Source organism: Dendrobates tinctorius, unplaced genomic scaffold (assembly GCF_039654945.1).
Source record: "Dendrobates tinctorius isolate UK_male_01 unplaced genomic scaffold, ASM3965494v1 ptg000156l, whole genome shotgun sequence".
Classification (NCBI taxonomy): Eukaryota; Metazoa; Chordata; class Amphibia; order Anura; family Dendrobatidae; genus Dendrobates; species Dendrobates tinctorius.
Window position 1 is genome coordinate 17,652,176 of NW_027361823.1, and position 16,101 is coordinate 17,668,276.

The 16,101-nt window shown below is 42.2% G+C and overlaps 1 protein-coding gene across 2 annotated transcripts in view; it reads right to left on the reverse strand.

The window, feature by feature from the left end:
• PCDH15 (protocadherin related 15) overlaps nucleotides 1-15,408 on the reverse strand; it is a 2,659,104-nt gene extending 2,643,696 nt beyond the window's left edge. For both annotated transcript variants that reach the window (XM_073548247.1, XM_073548246.1), the window contains exon 1: nucleotides 14,641-15,408. The gene's annotated coding sequence lies outside the window, so the exon portion shown is untranslated. The remainder of the gene's footprint in view (nucleotides 1-14,640) is intronic.
• Between the last annotated feature and the right edge of the window lie 693 nt (nucleotides 15,409-16,101).

The window sequence follows — 16,101 nt, forward strand, 5'->3', positions numbered from 1 at the left end:
ACAGCAGCACAGAGCATTTCAGGAGAGCAGTGTGCTGGTCTATGGGGGGCACAGAGGGAGATAAATGGGGAGGAGCAGGGTGACAGCAGCACAGAGTATTTCAGGAGAGCAGTGTGCTAGTCTATGGGGGGCACAGAGGGAGACATATGGTGGACGAGCAGGGTGACAGCAGCACAGAGTATTTCAGGAGAGCAGTGTGCTGGTCTATGGGGGGCACATAGGGAGAGATATGGGGGAGGAGCAGGCTGACAGCAGCACAGAGTATTTCAGGAGAGCTGTGTGCTGGTCTATGGGGGGCACAGAGGGAGATATATGTGGGAGGGAGCAAGGTGACAGCAGCACAGAGTATTTCAGGAAAACAGTGTGCTGATCTATGGGGGGCACATAGGGAGATATATGGGGGAGGAGCAGGGTGACAGAAGCACAGAGTATTTCAGGAGAGCAGTGTGCTGGTCTATGGGGGGCACAGAGGGAGACATGTGGTGGAGGAGCAGGGTGACAGCACCACAGAGTATTTCAGGAGAGTAGTGTGCTGGTCTATGGGGGGCACAGAGGGAGATATATGGGGGAGGAGCAGGGTAACAGCAGCACAGAGTATTTCAGGAGAGCAGCGTGCTGGTCTGTGGGGGGCACAGAGGTAGGCATATGTTGGAGGAGCAGGGTGACAGCACCAGAGAGCATGTCAGGAGAGCAGTGTGCTGGTCTATGGGGGGCACAGAGGGAGATATATGGGGGAGGAGCAGAGTGACAGCAGTTCAGAGTATGTCAGGAGAGCAGTGTGCTGGTCTATGGGGGCACAGAGGGAGATATATGGTGAAGGAACAGGGAGACAGCAGCACAGAGTATTTCAGGAGAGCAATGTACTGGTCTATGGGGCACAGAAAGATATATACGGGGGAGGAGCAGGGTGACAGCAGCACAGAGTATTTCAGGAGAGCAGTGTGCTGGCTTATGGGGGGTCACAGAAGGAGACATATGGTGGAGGAGCAGGGTGACAGCAGCACAGAGTATTTCAAGAGAGCAGTGTACTTGTCTATGGGGGGCACAGAGGGAGATATATGGTCGAGGAGCAGGGTGACAGCAGCACAGAGTATTTCAGGAGAGCAGTGTGCTGGTCTATGGGGGGGTCAAAGAGGGAGATATATGGTGGAGGAGCAGGGTGACAGCAGCACAGAGTATTTCAGGAGAGCAGTGTGCTGGTCAATGGTGGGCACAGAGGGAGATATATGGTGGAGGAGCAGGGTGACATCAGCATAGAGTATTTCAGGAGAGCAGTATCACACAGGATAGGATTAGATACACGGCTCAGCAGTCAGTATCACACAGGATAGGATTAGATACACAGCTCAGAAGTCAGTATCACACAGGATAGGATTAGATACACGGCTCAGCAGTCAGTATCACACAGGAGAGGTTTAGATACACAGCTCAGCAGTCAGTATCACACGGGATAGGATTAGATACACGGCTCAGCAGACAGTATCACATAGGATAGGATTAGATACACGGCTCAGCAGTCAGTATGACACAGGATAGGATTGGATACACGGCTCAGCAGACAGTATCACATAGGATAGGACTAGATACATGGCTCAGCAGTCAGTATCACACAGTAGAGGATTAGATACATGGCTCAGCAGTCACTATCACACGGGATAGGATTAGATGCACGGCTCAGCAATCAGTATCACACGGGATAGGATTAGATACACGGCTCAGCAGACAGTATCACACAGGTTGGGATTAGATATACAGATCAGCAGTCAGTATCACACAGGATAGGATTAGATACACGGCTCAGCAGTCAGTATCACATAGGATAGGATTAGATACACGGCTCAGCAGTCAGTTTCACACGGGATAGGATTGGATACGCGGCTCAGCAGTCAGTATCACACAGGATAGGATTAGATACATGGCTCAGCAGACAGTATCACACAGGATAGGATTAGATACACGGCTGAGCAGTCAGTAACACACATGATAGGATTAGATACATGGCTCAGCCGTCAGTATCACAGGATAGGATTAGATACACAGCTCAGCAGTCAGTATCACACAGGATAGGATTAGATACATGGCTCAGCAGTCAGTATCACACGGGAGAGGATTAGATACACGGCTCAGCAGTCAGTATCACACAGGATAGGATTAGATACATGGCTCAGCAGTCAGTATCACACGGGAGAGGATTAGTTACACGGCTCAGCAGACAGTATCACACAGGATAGGATTAGATACACAGATCAGCAGTCAGTATCACACAGGATAGGATTAGATACATGGCTCAGCCGTCAGTATCACAGGATAGGATTAGATACATGGCTCAGCAGTCAGTATCACACGGGAGAGGATTAGATACACGGCTCAGCAGTCAGTATCACACAGGATAGGATTAGATACACGGCTCAGCACTCAGTGTCACACAGGAGAGGATTAGATACACGGCTCAGCAGACAGTATCACACAGGATTGGATTAGATACACGGCTCAGCAGACTGTATCACAGGATAGGATTAATACACGGCTCAGCACACAGTATCACACAGGAGAGGATTAGATACATGGCTCAGCAGACAGTATCACAGGATAGGATTAGATACACTGCTCAGCACACAGTATCACACAGGATAGGATTATATACATGGCTCAGCAGTCAGTATCACACAGGAGAGGATTAGATGTTCAGCAGATTGCCAAGTGTTTTGAAACAGCAGGGAGCAGCTCCTCCTATGTTTTGCAAGAGCAGGGGCAGAAGCTGGTCGGGTGTTTGGGAAAGAGCAGCTCGGTTTCCAGGAGCTTGTCCTGTATCCGTCTCCTGCAGCTGGTATATGCAGAGTGAACATCCAAGCCCTGTTAAGGCTCATTCACACGTCAGTATTTGGTCAGTATTTTGCATCAGTGTTTGTATGCCAAAGCCAGGAATGGAACTTACCGAGAAAAAAATATAATTGAAAGACTGACTCCTGTTCCTTATTTTGGAGACATTCCTGGTTTTGCCATACAAATACTGTTTAAATACTGATCAAATACTGAGTACAGCATCCAGGGCATGCAATAGAGTGTAAATGGAGCTAAAAGGAAAGCACTGGGCTCTAATAAGATGGCGCCTGGCCACACCTACAGCTGTGAATTGAGCTGCCCACAGAGGCGTGCCCAGTCCACTCCTGATGCAGCTGCAATGAAAGAGATAGGGTCGGCAGCAGACTATTGTGTCTTATGCCCAGGGACTGCCGAAAATGAGCATGGAAAGTGTCGTTCAGCAACCGGAAAGGTAGGATGGCAGCCCCCAGTGCCTGCATTAATACAGTAAAAAAAAAAAAACATACACACCACTGAGTCAAGCTTAGGGGACAATATATTTTTATACTATTTTCTTTTTTACATTAAATTATGACAAAACACCGCACCTTCCCTTTAATGGGAACTTATCAATCGATTTGTCCTGCCCAAACCATGGGCAGCATTTAAGAAAAAACATAGTTTAACGATCTGGCCCACACTTTAAGCAGGATTGATTTAGTCCTTTAGAACACACGAAAGGGACCTGTCAATCAACTAAAGTGATTTAGGAAGAAGAAGTCCAGCAGCAGCACGGAATGATTCTTGTCTCTATATTTAGTCCTTTCACCTTCCTGACAAGGCAAAATTTTACAATTTTGACCACTGTCACTTTTATGTGGCAATATCTATGGTATCCATCAATGGATCCCAGTGATTCTGAGAATGTTTTTCATGACACATTGTACGTTATGGCAGTGCTAAATTTAAGTCAATTTTTAAGGGGTTTGTTTGTGAAAGTTTTGGAATTTTGGCGAAAGTTTTGAAAATTTTGCAATTTTCAAATTTCCAATTTTTATTTACCATATTTTTCAGACTATAAGACACACTTTTTTCCCAAAAATTTTTTAGGTGAAAATTGGGGTGCATCTTATAGTTAGAATATACTTACAAGTAGTGTGGCGGCAGCAGGAGTCAGGCAGTTCTGCAGTGGTCCGACGCTGCAGGGCGATGATCACATTGCCTTCCCAGGCTGGTGCAGCAGTATTCGGCAGTGATCGGTGGTGTGGGGGCTCCGCCAACATTTTGTGAAAGCCCGGAACCCCCGCACTTCCATTGCTGCAATGGGTGGTCTCCCAGAAAATTTCTGCCGGAAGCTGCAACGAGATCTCGTCCAAAGATCTCGGTGCCGAGATCTTCTCAATCTGCGCATATGCCATCTCTGGCAGCCATTTTCCCAGAGGCCACTGCATTGCAGCAATTGATGTGCTGAAGCTCCGGGCTTTCAGAAAATGTCCACGGAGCCCCCTCACCACTGACCACCACCGTACCTGCTGCACCAGCCTGGGATGGATTTTCTCAGAGGCCATCGCATCACATCAATAGATGTGCGGAGCCTCCACATCACGAACACTGCTCTACCTATCGCACCAGTCTGGGACGGGAATCATATCATCACCAGACCACCGAATGCCCCTGTGACCACACGTCATCAGCGCTGCTGATTCCCCCGGTAAGCTGAATTCGGACTGTAAGATGGGCCCCCGTTTGACACATTAATTTTTTTTCCCTATTTTCCTTCTGAAAATTTGGGGTGCAGTACTTAAACCAGCTAGTCATTCTGTACAGAATAATTTAGAAGTAACATTTCCCATAAGTCTTCTATAAATCAGCATAATTTTTGAACTTTTTTTTTTTGTTAGGAAACTAGAAACGTTAAAAATTTATCAGCAACTTTGAATTTTTCCAACAAAATTTACAAAACCAATACTGACCACATCATGTTTGAAGTGACTTTCAGGGGTCTACAGAAAATAGCCGAAAGTCACAGCTTTTTAAAAATGTAACCCCTCAAAGTGCTCAAAACCCCATTCACAATGTTTAATAACCCTTTACGTGCTTTGTAGGAATTAAAGTGATGTGGCGGAAAAAAATAATATTTTAATTTTTCCAAAAAAAAAAATGTTCATTGAGACCCAAATTTAGCATTTTTAAAACAGTAAACGGAGAAAATTAAATGCACAGTTTTTCCTGAAAATTTTGGAGACTGCACCCCTCAACGAATTTATCAAGAGGTATGCTGAGCATCTTGAACCCACAGGTGCTTCACCGAATTTTATGATGTTGAGCTGTGAAAACGCAAAAATACATTTTCACACTAAAATGTTGCTTTAGTCCTAAATACTTAATTTTCACAAGGGTAAGAGGAGAAAATTGGCAATATAAATTGTTGTGCAATTTCTTCTGAGTAAGCCGATACCCCATATGTTGCTGAAAACTACTATTTGGGCTGACAGCAGGGCTCTGAATGGAAGGAGCATCATTTGACTTTTGGAGCGCAAAATTGCCTGGACTAAGTAGCGACTCCATGTCATGTTTGCAGCCCCCTATTGTGCCTAAACAGTGGAAATTCTTCACTGGTGACACCATTTTTGAAATTTCACCACTCAAGGAACTTATCTAGAGATGTAGTGAGAACCTTGAACTCATCAATATTCACAGAATTTTGTAATGATGAGACGTGGAAATAAAATTTTTTTTTTTCCATATCCTATTTCTCCCATTATTGCTACCGCCTCTTTAAATATGTCAAACCAATGGTAATGCTGGCATTTGGCCATTATGTGGTGGCTCATGATGGTATCATTATACATCACGTGATTGTCATAGTCACATGCTGTCTTAGCGGTCACGTGATCAGCATAATGTCGATAGCACCTCCCATGTCTATGTCACATGATCATCATGGTCACATGATCATCATGGTCACATGTAACCACAGCAATCACATAATGTGTCATTATAGCTCCTCGCATGATGTCATCACTTCTCTCCTGTCACAAACTGATCGCAAGGAAGGAGAACAAAGGACACGTTCCAGTAGTTGGGTCATCACAAATTGATCCAATTAAATCACAATAGAGTTTCTTGCTTTATCTATTGCTTTTTTTCCACAATCTAAGGGAATATCAGTGTATACCTATAGCGTCAGACTCAGCCATCTATATAAGGGCATTAGTATTTCAATGTCAATAGGGTAAAACAAGGAGTGGGAAAATAGAAGGAAATAGACAACAGATATAGAAATAGAAGTAATAGAAATAAGGAGAAAACAAAAAACAAGAAAAAAAGGAAAAAATTAAAGTAAAAAAAATAAATAAATGAATAAAAAATAATGAAGAATAATAAATAAAAATTTTAGTATGTGCAATTTTTACAACTTATTGGAGGGGCTGTACCAAGTCTACACAGGACATGGAGGGGTGCATGGGATACACCTTGTATCAAAATATGAAGAACCCTTGGTATGACAGTACAGCAGGAACTTCCAGAAGTGACCCCATTTTGGAAACTACACCTCTTGAAGAATTCATCTAGCAGTGTAGTGAGCATTTTTAATGCACCAGCGAGTCACAGAAGTGTATAACATTCGGCTGAGCCAATGAAAAATAACCATTTTTTCCACTAAAATGTTAATTTAGCCCCAAGTTTTCAATTTCAAAAGGGATGAGAGGAAAAATGGACTGCAAAATATGTTACTCAATGTCTCCTGAGTATGCCAATATCTCATATGTGGTCAAAAACCAAGCACACCATTGTTTTTCTTGTGAAATTCTCAATACGTTTGATGTGTCACATGACCCTCTTCCCATTGGAAAAAAAGTTAGATCCAAAATGGCCGACTTCAAAATGGCTGCCATGGTCACCACCCATCCTGAAAAGTTTTCCCCCTCCCATATACTAATGTGCCACAAGCAGGAAGTTGATATCACCAACCGTTCCCATTTTATTTAGGTGTATCCATATAGATGGCCCACCCTGTACTTTTGAGGTACAGTGTAAAGCTCAGAAGGGAAGGCGCGCTATATGTTAGCACACATTTTGCTGATATGATTTGAAAGTGCCATGTCACTTTGTATGAGCTACTGAGTTTCCAGGACAGCAGTACACCTCCATAATTAACCTCATTTTACAAACTACACCTCCAAATGAATTCATCTAGGGGTGCAGTGATCATATTGGCAACACGTGTGTGTCATAGAATTTTATTCAGTTTGGTGATGAAGCAAAAATAATTACATTTTAAGCACAAAAATTTTGTTTTAGCCCCATATTTTACATGTCACATGGGAGAAATGGGTAAAAATGGCATAAAAATGTGTCATACAATTTATGGTGAGCGTGCTAATACCCAAGATGTGGCTGCTTAGCCACACAGTAAGACGCAGAAGGGGAGGAATGTTATTTGACTTTTGGAGAACAAATTATCATAGAATATTTTGCAGACTTTTTATACATTGTCCCTAAGTGCAAAATCCCTTCTTAAGTGACCCCATTTTGGAATTTACACCCTTTTGGGAATTTATCTACAGGTGCAGTGACAATTTTGACTCCATGGATGCAAATAAGCAGCAATGAATGTTGTTCAGTGAAAATTGCAAACCTGCCATTGTAGTGCTCATACATTGCAGTGCATAGTACATTATAGGACCCATACATTGTACCCAGCTATTGCTTCTGGAGACATGGACCTCATAAATTGAGCAAGCTTTTATCGCTACAGAAATGCCAAATATGGATGCTAACTGTGGTTTAGGCACACTGTGGGGATCAGAAGGGAGGGAAGCATTTGGATTTGAGGGTGCAGAATTAGCTGGATTTCTTTTAGATGATGAAGACCCATAGCACTTTTCCAGAACTTTTGTATTTCAGGTAGTTTAAGCCCCCTATATTCCCATTGATGATGGACCTGAGTGGGGACTTACTTTTTCGCGGACTGAGTTGAAACTTTTTTTGGGAACATTTCACATAACATTTTGGATCAAGGTTATCCTGTGCTCCACACTGTGCATTTTCGTTGGCGTTTCCATCTAAATCTCAGAATGACGTGATTCAGAGGAAACCCCCGAGAGATCCATTCACTATTGTGAGGCAGCAGAGTTACTCTGAACTCCCATCTGGCCTCTTTTCAGCAGTGTTCTTCCTTTCAAAGGTGCACAAAATTGTGGTCAACCATGCATTTATGAAAGATTATAAAGCCGAGCGAATATCCCCATCTGTCTCATTATAGGGAATGATAAATGAGAGCCAAGGCTTGCGATCTTTGGGAGTCAGAACGAACAAATCAACAACAGGTGAAGAATTTTATGTATTTATATTTTGCCGTGTTTTTTGGGCAGTATAAGTGATTAAACAACTTTATCCTTCGGATTGGTGTGATTACATCAATACAAGATTTATATTGATTTTTGTTATTTTTTTATATTTGGCTGCTGTCACACACTAAAAGATGCTTTTTCGGCAAAACAAAGGTTTTGCATCACCATATTTTGAAAGCTATAATTTTCATATATTTGTGCTGACAGAAACATGTGAGGGCTTGTTTTGTTCGGGACAAACTAACATTTTTATTGGCACTATGTTCGGTCATATAAAGTGTTTTGATCGCTTTCTATTCTGATGTTTGGAAGGCAGAATGAACAAAAACCAGCAAGTCAGGAATTGTTGTTTGTTTTTATTTATGCCATTAACCGTGTGGCAAAAATGACAAAATAACTTTATTCTCCACATCAGTATGATTATAGTCATACCACATTTAGCAATTTTTTTTATGTTTTATCACTTTTACATAAAAAATACTATTTTATAAAAAAAATAATTGTTTTTAGAGTTATAGCTTTTTTGCTTTTCCACTGATGGAGCTGTACGGTGGCTTGTTGCTGTGCGGGACAAGATAATGTTTTCAGTGATACTATTCTTACTTACAGTCGAATTTTTAAGAAAAGTTTATTCCATTTTTTGCTCATCGGTAAGAAGAAAAGGCATTGTATTCTGCCACATGTTTTTGTTTCTTTGAAGGTGTTAACTAGTGTGACTGTTTAATAGCTTAGGTCGCTCTCGATGCAGTGACACCAAATATGTGTATTTTATTTGTTTATTTTTTATTGGATTCTTATCTTTTTATTCTTTTTTGTTCTTTATTTTGTAATATATATATATATATATATATATATATATCTGAAGAGCCTGGCGCTGCCCGGGCATAGTAACTAACTATGGTTAGTTATAACAAATTATAATTATCCTCCATCCCATAGTCCCGTGCCCATATACCCATCCTCCATCCCATAGTCCCATGCCCATATACCCATCATACATATCCACAATCCCATAGGCCCGTGCCCATATACCCATCACACATCCTCCATCCCATAGGCCCGTGCCCATATACCCATCACACATCCTCCATCCCATAGTCCAGTGCCCATATACCCATCATACATATTCGCCATCCCATAGTCGAGTGCCCATATACCCATAACACATCCTTCATCTCATAGTCCCATGCCCATATACCCGTCATACATATCCGCCATTCCATAGTCCCGTGACCATATACCCATCATACATATTCGCCATCCCATAGTCGATTGCCCATATACCCATCACATATCCTTCATCTCATAGTCCCATGCCCATATACTCGTCATACATATCCTCCATCCCATAGTCCAGTGCCCATATACCCATCACACATCCTCCATCCCATAGTCAACCATTATGACATCATAATGAGCGGCGGGGCTTGTAACCTATGATGACATCAGCGTCGCCATGGCAACCATTATGGCATCATAATGAGGGGTGGGACTTGATACGCACACACTTTTTCCCCATTAAGCCTATGATGCTCTCGGGGTCCAGACGTGTGACTGTGCCAAATTTTCTAATTTTCTGGCTGTAGCTGCGACGGTGTGGATGTCAATCCCAGACATACACACACACACATACATACACACATACATACACATAGAGCTTTATATATTAGATATATAGATATACAATTTTTAAGCCTTTTTTTTACTTTGTTCCAGGATGAGACATTAACTTTCCCTACCCTAATCGCTAATCTAATACTAATATTCTGCAATGTTTTTGCATTGCAGGGCATTACATCTGTGCATCAGACACCGGAACGAGGGGCGTCAGTTCCTGTCACTTCAAAAATTCAGACAGGGACTATGGGTTTTTGCTGGTAGTCCGATGCTGGTTCCCACCTCTGCCGGTCTTGATTTTTCTTTCACTCATAGGTCTCTCCCTATGTACAAACACATACAGCGGCAGTCAACTAGCGCAAGGAATGGAGAAACTGCCTGGAGTCTGGCCTTGAACTACTCAGGCGACACATAATCCTCTGCTGGCTTTTTTTAAGTATGCCTACTCTGAAATGCCACAGCATGTCAGAGTAAAGCACACCTAATTGCAATAGAGCAGCCAGACTCTGATCCATGCTGCCTGCAGTTCGGGCAGCAGGAACCTGTTGACTGATTCTTTGAAGTTATTTTTGGCATACTAAATTGGATTTACTGTGCACTTGGGCAACACAGTCAGTGGGCAATTTGAAACTTTACTTTTAGCGTACACCTGGCTAATAAGTCTATGGGCACATTAATCATACTGTATATGCCATTCACTTTAAAATTGGCTTAAATATGACTTACAGTTGTCAAATTGACATAGATGCCAATGATAAAATTAGTAAAAAACTTGATAAAAATAATGAACGTAAAATCTTACATTGCAAGTGACCTTCAGTTTATTATAGCCATAAAACTTTATGACATCATTAATAATGTCTACCAGAAGGCATATTTTATTTCTCTGCAACCTACCAGGAAAGTTGTACATGTCACAAAGGGATATGTGAATTTTATTTTTGCGTGTATTTTATTTTGTGGTTTTGTGGTAGAACTATTACAATTTACCTAAGGGGTATTATTGATTGGTTATAGGACAGCTACCTATTTGTGGTGCAGTTTATTGCCAGTAAACTGGTTAGGAAACTTCAGCCCATCCTTCTTGTGATTTGGTTTAGATCAAAACAGCCAACTCCCACCTCTCAGCAGGTGACACTCTGGACCGTAAGACACTTCAAATTTAGAGGAGGAAAATAGGGAAAACAATTTAATGTGAAAATAGGGGTCCGTCTTATAGACTGGATTTACCTTACCAGGGAAGAGGGGGCGACAGCGCTGGAATAGGATCACTAGAAGCAAGAGAAGGGTGGCCGCTGCAGTAAACCGGCGGTGTCAGAAGTGGGGTGAAGCTGCGGGACCTGGGATGGAAAGAGGGGTTGTCCTGCCATTGTGAGGGAGGGGCCATTGATCTCCCAGTGGTGAGCTTCAGGAAAATGTTGTCAGTGCCAGGCAGGAGCGGATTCCCTGCTGGGCATATTGATGTCTCTGTGGTGGACTAAAGGAAAATGAGCAGAGATCTAAATCTACATATGGATCATCACTGATGCCATCATTTTCCTGTAGCCCATCACCGGAAAATCAATGTTTGCTTACGGGACATCCCATCCTCCCAGTCTAGGGTATAAAACATCACCCTACTGCTTCTGCTGTCGACTTCCTGCCCCCCACCTGATGGTAAGCTACATTCAGACTATAAGGTCCATCCCCATTTTCCTCCCAATTATGGGGAAAAAGACTATGTCTTATTGTCCAAAAATACTCTGATTTTGTTAAATTTTAGGAAAAGAGTTATTATAGAAATGTGGTTTGTTTTTTACCCACATACATGTAGGATTTCACTTTGGTTTCATATGTGGGAAATACACTAAAGAGAATCTTTCAGCATGCTTTCACACCCCAATCTCTATATATGTGCATGGAGCAGTTTTATAGACAAGTCCAACAATACCTATACATGTTCAGTCCATTCCCGCTTTGTTGGGAAGTCAGTGTTTTATTTGATATGCAAATGAGGCTGAAGAACTATGGTAGATCCGAAGCCTCTATCAGTCCAGCTCTATACCCTGCCTAGCACCACCGCCTCCTACTTTACTAACAGCCTCTATGCTGTATGACTTCAGGCAAAAGAGCCATCCATGAAGCAGGAGGAGCTAGAGTGACAGAGATCTACCATAAATCTCCAGCTTCATTTGCATATCTGTTCAAACACTGATCTCTCAACAACAGAGGAATGGACTGGCCATGTAAAGGTATTTCTGGACTTGTCTTTGAAGGAGCTTGTGTGCATATTAGTGATGAGCGAGTATACTCGTTGCTTGGGTTTTCCCGAGCATACTCGGGTGTCCTCCAAATACTCAGAGGACAACCGAGCATGCTCAGGGAAACCCGAGTAACGGGTATACTCACTTATCACTAGTGCATATAAATAGTTTGGGGTTGAAATCCTACTGACAGATTCAAAAGCAATATAATTTATGACTTTAATGTAGCTGGTGTCATATTTTAGAACACTATTTAACATACTGTATAGAGAAATGATAGCACATATATTGCCATATTTTTCACATTTTAACTTTAGATGAATTAGAAGTGGGGTCCCGAACGAAATATCATAGACCCTGGTTAAAGCTAAATGTATTAAAAAAAAAAAAAAGAAAGAAAAAAACTCATGTAGTCAATGAAAAGACATCAATTTTATAAATACTAAATGAAAAAGCTATAATTCATAATAAATAAATAAGGCAAACAATGACCATCAAGTGTAACAGTGACATTGTGCACAGTCTAGTTCTGCAGTTTTGCAGCACTCCCCATAATGACAACTGCCTGTTATATGATCTAGCCACAGATGCCCTGTGTTAGTGATATGGATCTGTCAGTGACAACCTTGATACTAAATTTCAGGAGTCCTTTAACAACCAGGGAGACACTGGCGCACGGCAGCATCTAAAGTTACAGCGGCCAAGGAGCCACATACCGGGGGCCTGCTGGCCATGTGTGCGATCAATTAAAGAACATGGTCCTAGTAGAGACAAAATATACCAACTTGGTAGGAGAAAGTGTTAGGAAGACTTGGTTATATTATAAATGTAAAGGTCATATTATTTCAAAAGTTTCAGAGTATTTTTGGGCACTTTACCTTTCCACCTGATTCAGGACTCTTTTTACCCTACAGAGATTGTCCTCAGAGGCTTCAGAATTGTCTATACATTTGGCATGGTGTCAGTATTCTGGTTTCTTGGGAATGCAGTTAGATGACATTGAGACATATAAAGGGCTCATTGGTAATAGTGTAGGATATCTGATTTCTCAATGACCATACTAAAGAAAATTCACCAAAAGTGACCACACAGTGATGACTGCAGATGTGATCTTCTGCTCCTACAGTCCAAACAAGTGGAGACCTGGTCAGAAAGACCTTTCACTGCAACATGTGTCATAGACTCAGACATCCACTTCCTGAATGGTAAGCAGAGAGGAGAAATGACAGTCCTGCTGAGGGACAGCCTCTCCAGTTCCATACGGATGCGCTGATCCGGATTATGAGGAGCCTCCCTCTGACACCTCACTAAAACAACAGGGGAGATGTTCATTAGCCGGACTTGCCATTAGGATGATGCACTTCATTAAGCCCAATGCTGTCCTACAGTACATAGGATGTTAATGCAGAGCCCCACAATCAGACGTTGCCTTCCTTGTGTACAGAAGGGAAAGCTTTAGTGATGATAATGAGATCTCATGTACAGCTGCCACAGCAAGGGCACTCAGACATCCGAACAGAGGCAGAACAGAAGAAATATACTCATTAAGTAAAGGAGGACAGGCTGCAGTGCTGCAACAGATCAAACATATCACTGCCAGGAAGGCAAACACAACCTTTACAGCCTAGGGTGGAATATACAGCAGACCTTGCTCCACAGCAGAGTCCTAAAAGAGAGACAGATAGATGACAGACAGATATTAGATGTATAGATAGCTATGAGATAGAAGATAGATAGAAGATAGATATATAGATATAGATTGATGGAGAGATAGATATATATGGGATAGATAGATAGATAGATAAATAGATGGATATAGATAGATGGAGAGATAGATAGAAGATAGATAGATAATAGATGGATATAGATAGATGGAGAGACAGATAGTTATGGAATATATATGGGACAGATAGATATACAGATAATAGATGATAGATATATAGATAGATAATAGATGATAGATATATAGACATATATTAATAGATAGATGAAAGATAGATAGATAGAATATAGATAGACGATAGACTGATAGATTAATAGACAGATTAATAAATAGATAGTAGATAGGTTAATAACTATCTAGATAGATTGATTGATTAATTGATAGACTATAGATAGATGATAGACAGATTAATAAATAGATAACCAGATGATTGCTAGATAGTAGATAGATAAACATAAGAACTATAGTATATATAACTAGTTTATATAACTAGATAGATAAATAGATATATAGATAGAGTCAAGTAAAAAATTCCAAAATTGAATGGTAACTTAACTTTACTAATTAATGTCAAAACCAAAACAAGCCACCAACCAGTTCTGAAATATTCTACAGGAACAGATAAGCCTTTGAGTAATTCACACAGACCCAATCCCTACCTGTCATTATGTACTGGTGCAGTCAGTTACTAAATAAAGCCATTCATTAATGTGCCATCCCCTTAATTTCATGGCAGCTTACTTCCCCCCATGGGTTACACCACACAGTACAGTGGGCACATTGGACACAGCAGCACTCTCAATCAGATAGCTTCAAACTTTTTCCCTAACTTTCCCAAAGAGGACCTGGACTCCATAGAAGGAGGCAGCTTACCAGGGAACAGGTGACATATCCTTACCTTCTGGGAGGTTATAGCTGAAAATATCCCATGGATAGCATAATATCCCAGGAACCATAAGTGGCTAAATCTTCTAATACCAGTGCAGGTTTCGAGATATAGGGTGTTTCCAATTCATCCACAGATTATCCCTGATCAGTGTGCAGCAGCCAGGGTGAGATCCCATGCTCAGCATCAGCAGCACACCTCATCCCCACCACAGGCTGCAGGAGAGGGCTTCATCATTAACTGCAAGAGTGCACTCACTCAGTGCTCGTCTTCTTCCCCAGCAGAAGAGGATTAGGTTACTGAAATCCGATCACATAAAAGGCAAGAACATATGTAAAGGGATGAAAGCAGCAGCAGCTTGTGGAAGGCAAAGAATCCCAAAGCTTCCTTCAGATGGCAAGCAGCAAGTGCAGCAGGCTGAGCTGCCTCCTCTCATCTAGGGCTCAGGAATGTGGTGGCTGCTGGAGCAGAGCAGGCAGCAGGTAACCAGGCTGGTGTCCTCTCCTCAATGCGATCATTAACTCCACCCTCTGCCATCTGATCTTCCTAAACGTGACAATGACTGGAGCTGCCCCTGAGAGAGTGTGGCCCCAGGCTGGAGGCTCCTCGGAGCTGTGTGAGTGGCACAATGTGCTGTGTGGGCATCACAGGAGGAGGATGCGGCCACTGGGGCTCACTGACTCACACTCCATGAGTCGGAGCCATGCTCCTGCCCTTCAGAGACTACAAACAGAATTCTGCCTAAAGTTCTTCTAGTGGAGTCTGTGACTGGTCATCTGCAGCAGTAATGTCGCTGACAGGAGCAGGAGCCTTGCTTTACACTGGTGGACCACTTTCTTGTGTGTTGCTCCATTATAATAAAGAACTGGACATCGGAATGACCTGCATTAGGTTTAGTGTTTTATGACAATATTAGTTCTTTGACAATCCGTAATAAAAGCTGAAGGAGAAGTTCACATAGCTGGATTTTCATTTTGCAGACTTACTATGACTGTTGTCATCAATCAAAGGTATAATAGAGTCATTGGGGGTGATGGAGATAGCGGAGCAGACGAGATAGTTATCTTTAGTAGAGATGAGTAGTGATGAGCGAGTATACTCGTTGCTCAGGTTTTCCCGAGCATGCTCGGGTGTCCTCCGAGTATTTTGGCGTGCTCGGAGATTTAGTTTCAGTCAATGCAGCTGCATAATTTGCGGCTGCTGGACAGGCTGAATACATGTGGAGATTCCCTAACAAACAGACATGTATTCAGGCTGTCCAGCAGCCATAAATCATGCAGCTGCGGCGACACAAACTAAATCCCCGAGCACGCCAAAATACTCAGAGGACACCCGAGCATGCTCGGGAAAACCTGAGCAGTGAGTAGTATACTCGCTCATCACTAGAGATGAGCGAATTTGATCAAGTCAGGGCTTATTCATCAAGCTGTCGCACTTACCGAATAAGTTGCAGAGAGAACCAGGCTTCATGGA